General features: G+C 43.1%; 1 long non-coding RNA gene across 1 annotated transcript; it reads left to right on the top strand.

The window, feature by feature from the left end:
* Positions 1-3,224: 3,224 nt before the first annotated feature.
* LOC131678030 (uncharacterized) lies at positions 3,225-6,847 on the top strand. The gene is made up of 6 exons (XR_009303551.1): positions 3,225-4,999; positions 5,059-5,227; positions 5,384-5,725; positions 5,790-6,197; positions 6,251-6,519; positions 6,573-6,847. It is a non-coding gene; the product is annotated as an uncharacterized LOC131678030 (long non-coding RNA).
* The last annotated feature ends 1,078 nt before the right edge of the window (positions 6,848-7,925 follow it).

Below are 7,925 nucleotides of genomic sequence, written 5' to 3'. Positions count from 1 at the left end.
GGAGGGTTGTTTGAATCAAGACCTGCCGGTTTGGCATTCTTGCTCCAAAACGTTTTGGATTTTGCGTTGCCGTTATTCTGTCCACCTCCCTTTTGGTTTTGATTATTTTGTTTGTTTTGTGGTGGATTATCAGAATAAGCAGCAACTTCCCGAGAAGAACCGAAAACTTTCTGATAAATCGGCGTCTTGGAGGCGTCGATCGATTTACCAAGACTCATCAATTCTGAGAGCGTGTTCACTGGTCTGAGGATAAGCATTTGTTTATAGTCGGCTTTCAGGTTCCGCTTGAGCACGTCGAGTTTTTCGCTCGGTGCCATTGGAACCGTCATAGCACGAAATATTTTCTCCATTTCCAGGAAATATTCCTGGAAAGATTCGTTACGCATCTGCCGGCGCTGGAGAGCCTTCATCTTGAGCGTAGCATCAAGTTCAGGATGTACAAAATTTACCTTGAGCTCGCATACAATATGGTTCCAGTTAAACAACCGGTTTTGCGCACGCATAGCCTGATACCAGGTCAAAGCATTGCCAGTGAACAAATGCATCGCAGAATTGAAAAGTTCGTCTTCGCACATTTGTTCACACGCAGCGTAACTCGCTACGGTGTCCAAGAATTCATTTAGTCCAGTTCCTTCATCAGTTCCAGCATACTTCCGAATTTTCCAATCAGCGACGCGTTGCGGGTTTCGCGAGTAATTCCTTGAGGCTGCCATCGATCCGTTTGCCGCGTTGGATGAAAAGTTCGGATAGGATGGTCCCGCCCGCTGTTCGGTCCATTCAGGAAAGTGAGGCTGGTTCTGAGTTTGCTACGGGGCTGTGAATCCGGTATTCTGTTTTGGTTTCTCGATTGGAAGTGATGGACATAGATTTTGTTGACCCGAGAATCCTCGCTTCAACACAAATTGATCGGGACTGGGCGCCAGTGTTGGGCGAGGAATCTCTGGTGTATCAAATGAATCGGGTACGTCCATCAAACGCAAATCTTCCAGATCGGTCTGCAGATCCTTCTCGGAAGCACTTTCCTTCTGATGTACTAGTGCCCGAAGTTCACTGACGGATTTACGAAGTGAGACAACTTCTTGAACCGTCTTTCTTAAAACTGACGAAATTGTTGTCAGTGAAGCAATCCCACCCATTAGCGTTTCAGTAGCTTTTGAAAAAGCATCAGACCCCTGAGACGCTAGGGCTTTATTATCGTCGGATTGCTGTCGCAATTGTCGAATCTCGTCCCTCATCTCGCACAAGACACGCAACAGATCGTCTCCTACGAGCTGTTTGGAAAGAGATCCATCGTTATCGGAAGGATTGGATCCCTGTGGAATTGCGGGTACGTCTGTACTCAGCAAATCTCCTAAAACTTCTCCATCCTCCCCTTCTTGGTTATCGGGAGGAAGTGCTGCCTGTTCGTCATTAAAATGACTGGCATAAACTGCTAGAACTTCCTCCAGTAACCCTGAAATTTCCTGGTTGACCTCCCCTGCCGCATAATTTCGGATAACCTGGAGCCTAGATCCCAAATGAAGCAACCGTGTTCGGTAAATCTCCTTGTTTGGGCACCGGTACTGGAGATCTTCCTTGATTGTTAGTAATTTACCAAGGCAGATCTCCTTTTCTTCACCACGTCACCCCGGAAATTGCGAACTAATTCCCTCCGAGACGACCGCTAATGCGACAAAATTCCCCGACGACGCCGCTGCCGCTGGACACCCGAAAGATCCGAAACAGGAGAGATAAAAATGCTTCGAGATAGCAACTCAAAATCCAGCTCATCGAAATGCAAATGATCGACGCGCATGAACACACACGCTTGGTTGAATTCCTCCAACGCCATCATAACTCGCGCTATATTGGAAGAAATCACCAAGACACAAAGCATGTAAGTACTGACACGGTATTATTTCTGATTTTTCGCCCACTAACGATACCCTTAAAATTTCAGGAAATCAAGCTGCTCCAAAAATGTCTCAAACCGGATTGAGAATACAAGGCGATTGGCCACCGCAACCGAATAAATGACAACAACCTTCAAACTACTCGTCCGGCAGACCAAACACAAACAACGCAATCCACAAATTCGGACAAAAAAAGGAAAAAACAAAAAATCGAAAAAATACGCCAAAAAATGTAAATAAATAAATAATACGACCGCGGAACAATATTGCGGAAAAAACCTCACCGACTCTTCTACGAAAATCCTAGATTTAGTAGAAGCACCCCACACTCCGGAAGAAAAAAATATTTTCCAAAATAGGAAAATATTTTTTTCAGTGTGTTTTGCGCCGTGCGCCAAATGTAAGTAGGGGTTTGCCCACTACTCGGGTTCTTAATTGCCCGGCGGACCATTCCTTTCAGGGCGGCCTAGGTGCTCCTACCGAATTTCGGATTTTCGTTTCACAACAAAAAGTAAACAAACAAATAAACTAAATTTACCAACTTTTATTTGATGTGTCCACTCTCCCTCCACTTCACTACGGCTGCTGGTGATTCACTGCTGCGGGCGGAAAGGCGGGCGGCTTCTTCCGACCGGCCGGGTCAACAACGGCCGCGTTCTCCTTCGGGTCGTATCGTCGTTGGCTGCTCCGGCAGCGGTCCTTGTCTTTTAGCTAGGGAGGTGAGCTTGGCTCCTTTGTTGGAACCTCCCTAGCGACGGTGGTGATGAATCACCGGATTCTTTGCTCCCCGCAAAGAATCCCGGAAGACACCGCAGTGTTCTTCCCAGGGGGAGCCGTTGTCCACCCTGCTTCACCCTCCTTGGCTATTAGCTGGGAAGGAGAGCGAAGCTCGTTCGGCTTATCCTTCCCAGCGAGGGCGGATTGGTGCGTCTGGATCCTTTGCGGTTAGCCGGGGAAGCGAAAATTCCTTGATGATTAGCTTCCCCCGACGGCGATCCAGCACCACAAAATAAACAAGCGCACAAACCACGGGCCGGCACTTTACGACGGATAACTTTCCGTCACACACGCGCACTTCGCACTACGGCTATTGTGGCTGGAAACTGTCCCGAACTGGTGTAACAGGGACGTCTGAATTTTACCGTGGTCTGTCACTCTCTGGCTACTCTAACACGATGGCCGCCTTCCGCACTCGACTATCACAAACCGCCAACCGCCTTGTCGCACAGCTGTCAACGATGAGCAGCATAACCAGTACACATGAATTTTGCAAGAGAAGAGTGGTAGCCTACCTAAGCCCTATGTTACTAATTCACAAACATAAAACAAAAATTATCTAACCTATCTGTACGAATAAAACCGTTCACAAACGCGAAAATGAACAAAAATTTACAACTAAATGTGAACGGTACCGAACAGCGGTGAGCATAATTTTACGTAAACAATACACTCTACGGAGTGTATACGCAAAAAAGAGTATATTTCCACCCAGTGCTAAATTGTTACCCTGACGGGTTACAAAAGCTACACTTTTATGAAATACCGACAAAAACCAAATTACGTGTTTGTCCAACGAACTTTCTGTCTCGTTGTGGTACTGAATAGACCTTTCTCGTCAAAAAAATTTATATGCAGAACAGCTTCTGTTTTCATCGCTGGATCGATTCTGAATACTGTCACGTTAATTTGGTGTCGCTAACTATTGAAAAAATCAAAAATTCCTCGAACTGCCCATTTTACTATGTATTCCCCTGTCCTATTTTACCTTGATTCTCCATACTTTTACACCATTTGGATGAACTTCGAGTGGGGAATATGAAATAAAGTTACGGCGGGTAGCCTGTAACAAAGTTCCAGTAGCCTACCGCTCGCCGGCATCTATTTTAATCAGGCTATTCGCCGTTTCGTGTACTGGGTATGAACTCCAAGAGTTCATTCCAATTTGCTAAAAACATTGTTTTGACGTTGATGAACCCCAAAACAGTGTTGCAGAATATACCGATTTATCGATATTTAAACCGATTTTTAATTCCAATGCCAATAAAGCTACTAAAAATACCGATTTCTTTTCTCTTACCAAAAAATAACGATTTTCATATAAGATCAATTAATATGGGCCTTTTTAGAAAATGTCTTCACCTTTCCACATCAAATCATCCGGAAATTGATTCAGCAATCTGCCAGGTTACTATAAAAACTTCAAATGAAGTTCAACAACCGATTCTGAAATTGATTGAGCTCAGTAGGTTTCATTACATAACATTAGAATGATCTATAAATTAAAAACCAATAATTTGCAGTTGCAGGTAACTTTTGGTTAGCATACATCTTCACACCGATAAATACCTTATTTTTATTTAGAACTATACCGATATTAGATTTGTCCCAGTACCAGTAGAAAGTGGAAGTACTCCGGAGCAAACAAAGAGAAAATCGTTCCTATGTTCTCTTCTCTTTTTTCTTCTTCCGTTAGCAAACATGGAGTAAAAAGCAAGTATTTTTTGCTTCTGTTTGCTCCGGAGCAACTTCTGTGTACTAGAACAAACCTATTATACAAAACCATCTGACAACGCTGCTCTAAAGTGAAAAGTGCTCTTCAAACATCGATGACATCTTTTTTCCTGTTTTCTCTACCTACCTAAACATCAGCTGTCTCCCGTTTCCCGAGAGTTCGCCGACCAGTTTTGCTTTCAAACTGAAAAAAAACTACAGTTTAACTTCACCAGGCACAATCATCAAAATGAGATGCAGGAAAATATTAACCCAGAATGGTTTTACCGTCCAGTGTGAGAAACATTTTACAAATGATAAAAAAGGTATTTGTGCGGATCTGCGAATTCGGTTTTTGTGGAATAATTCGACCAAGGGCTATGATGTATACTATAGCATCGGTGGAGAGTAAGTCCAATCATACAGCTTCATCCCACCCCGGGAGCAGATGAGCGCTAGCGAATGTTCTCAGCCACCTGGAGGAGGAGGTTCAGCGCGGAAGAAATGTTACCAGACTTCGCCGATCTGGTGTCTGAACTTTTTTTTTGATAATCTCAGAGATTGGGTGTGCAGATGGACGGTTGGAGTTCTGGGAGGGAACGACTGGTAACTTTAAGGTAAATTGTTTGGAGTCATTTGTTTTTTATTACAACTATTGACGGACGTTTCATTGCAGGGTATATATGAAGCCGAAAACACCCACAACAATGGGGTAACTAACACATAGCTCGCCGGTGACAAAGTGATAGTCGCACGGTTGAGTGGAGGAATCGATTTTCTGAAACTGGAAACGTACACGCAAGGTTGTCAGATCGATTGGGGATTTACGTCTGCATAAGGGCGTAGTAAGTTCTATGTTTCAAGCAATTTTTTAAGCTCACCTAGGGCGCAGAACGGACAGATTTTACTTGTTCTTTTAAAACACTGTTCATTCTAAGTCATTTTATTTTCAGTCTGTAATGAGTATGTAATCAAGTGCCTTAATTCTTATTCTTTTTTAGCCCACGCACGTACCGGTTCGGCAGGAAGCATTAGTTAATTTCAGCAATCCGTCCACAGCGTTGCCAGCTCAACATCACGCATCCGAGAAGGAGCTTCGATGTGTCCTGGAGTTTCACCAGCAGCGTCACCGGTGACATGTTTGGAAGTGGCGAGCGGTACAGTCATGACTGGCAGCCAGGGCCACACTTTTAAAGTATTCCGGCTAGATAGCCACCTATTGCAGTTCACCCTAAACGGCTATTGCGGTCCTATCACATGTATTTTCATAGACCAGTAGCAGGCCGAGATGGGCGCATCTGGTTACCAGGATGGTGTGCTATGTGTGTGGGACTTGATACGGGGTATGTCAGCCAAATTTACGGTATGGCCTAAATCTACATAATTAAATTGATTGGTTATTTTTAGGTGCCTGTATGTGCAAAATTGAAGCGACAAAATTGATGACTCAATCGTCGCACTTGCCTGTTCCCCGAGTTACGCAATATCGCTTGGACTGGACGAACGAATACGGATCTGGGATAGATTTCAGGGTCGTATGGGACGACAATACTGGAGATGTAGCTCGGGAAGTCAGGCTTGACTGTTCCAATTCACAGCTAAATCCGAAGATTATGCTACCTGCCAGTGGTTCGGTAATTTGTGACTACGGAAATCGAATGAGAATCGTTCGTTTCCCACTTGTGGCGGCGGAAAAGTGGTTCGGTCCGGGGAATCGTAATCGGCCAGCTGTACAGCTGCAGCCTCCGAACGAAGCCATTGCTAGCACGAGTCTTTGATTTGGAAGGATAGTTGCTGAGGACCATTCTCACAATAGTATAAAAGTTCTAACCTCAAAAACAGACAACAATAAAATGTATTTCTTTCAGAGTTGATAATATCCATTACATGATCAAATGCGCTGATGGGTATGACTATGCATGTGTACGGTTTGGTAACCAGTACAATTTACAATTTCTATGCAGTGCACGGCCACCAATAATTCTTCCATAAATTTAGACATTGTGCCGAACAAGAGTAAATTCGCGTCCGGGGAATCGTAATCGGCCAGCTGTACAGCTGCAGCCTCCGAACGAAGCCATTGCTAGCACGAGTCTTTGATTTGGAAGGATAGTTGCTGAGGACCATTCTCACAATAGTATAAAAGTTCTAACCTCAAAAACAGACAACAATAAAATGTATTTCTTTCAGAGTTGATAATATCCATTACATGATCAAATGCGCTGATGGGTATGAATATGCATGTGTACGGTTTGGTAACCAGTACAATTTACAATTTCTATGCAGTGCACGGCCACCAATAATTCTTCCATAAATTTAGACATTGTGCCGAACAAGAGTAAATTCGCGTATATAAAATATATAGGAGGCCCTATTTTCACAGTCACGTCACTTAGTGACTAGAAGGAAATTTTCTTCTAGTCACTAGGTGACGTGACTGTGAGAATAGGGGCTTGGAGCATATCGCTGTCTGTGCACGGAACTGACCATGATTAAATTTTTGGATCACGCGCATTTAAACGATCACTTAGCCTATGTGTCCGCATGTGATTGGTGGGGTAGCGTTGAGGGATTTTGTCGCCGCTCACGGTACATTTCTATTTCTTCTCACTAATGTGTAAGTACATTTGCTGCACCCGCTTCTAGTGAATACATTTGAGCAGATATCACAAATAGATCCGAAAAAGTTATTTCTTCGGGAGAAACGCTTCTCACATATCTCGAATTCCCGAAGTCCTGGTGAAATTATGGTTGATATAACAAATTCTGCCTGTTTCCCAGCATTCTGCTTGATATATTCCTGTCTATGATAGGCTACTAGTATATTCCGTCTGAAAATATCTAAATCGTTAGCAAAGAAACACTTGACATTAGTGACGATAGTCACCCGTATGAACGTTTGCAGATAGGCTAAAATGTTGTAGATAAAAGCTTTGTCGCATACGGTGCATTTGCATGGAGCAATTTAAAAAAAAGTTCTTGAAAAATGCTTTACCCTCTACATCACATCCCTATCTTTGAATTGAACAGTCTGATTCCGTCAGCAGCGCCGCGTTGATGAATTAGTGGATTTTTTATAATTCCATGGATGAAATATACAGACTAGCAAAATTAGATTATAAGCTATACGGTTACGTTACAATGTCTTAGTTAATATCTTCCGCTACCCGACATTGTGAGGATTTGGTGTGATTATTTGTTGAAAGGAAGATTCCTTCACCGGATTAATAGTCAAACCAACAGATTTCTGTGGGATTATTATGAAATTAATAAAAAATTACATAAAATTTAAAACTTTTTCTTGGTTTCATCTTGTTTCATTAATTTGCGCCGTTGAAGCAGTTTGGTAAAACGTTCCTTATCAAACTCGTGCTTATCGCATAGCGCGAATTTCAAAATGTCGAATCTTTAACACTATAGCCAGAGCATGTAGTTCAGCATGTTAAGTTTGTCGCCGTGTGACGTAAGCTAAACCTCGAGTCTTAAGTTATTTTTCAAAGATTTACAATCTGGTACCAAATTCGATTATGATACCGGTGGGAA

Source organism: Topomyia yanbarensis, chromosome 1 (genome assembly GCF_030247195.1).
Source record: "Topomyia yanbarensis strain Yona2022 chromosome 1, ASM3024719v1, whole genome shotgun sequence".
NCBI lineage: Eukaryota > Metazoa > Arthropoda > Insecta > Diptera > Culicidae > Topomyia > Topomyia yanbarensis.
The sequence above is the reverse complement of the archived record's forward strand: the minus strand, read 5'-3'. Positions and strand labels throughout refer to the sequence as shown.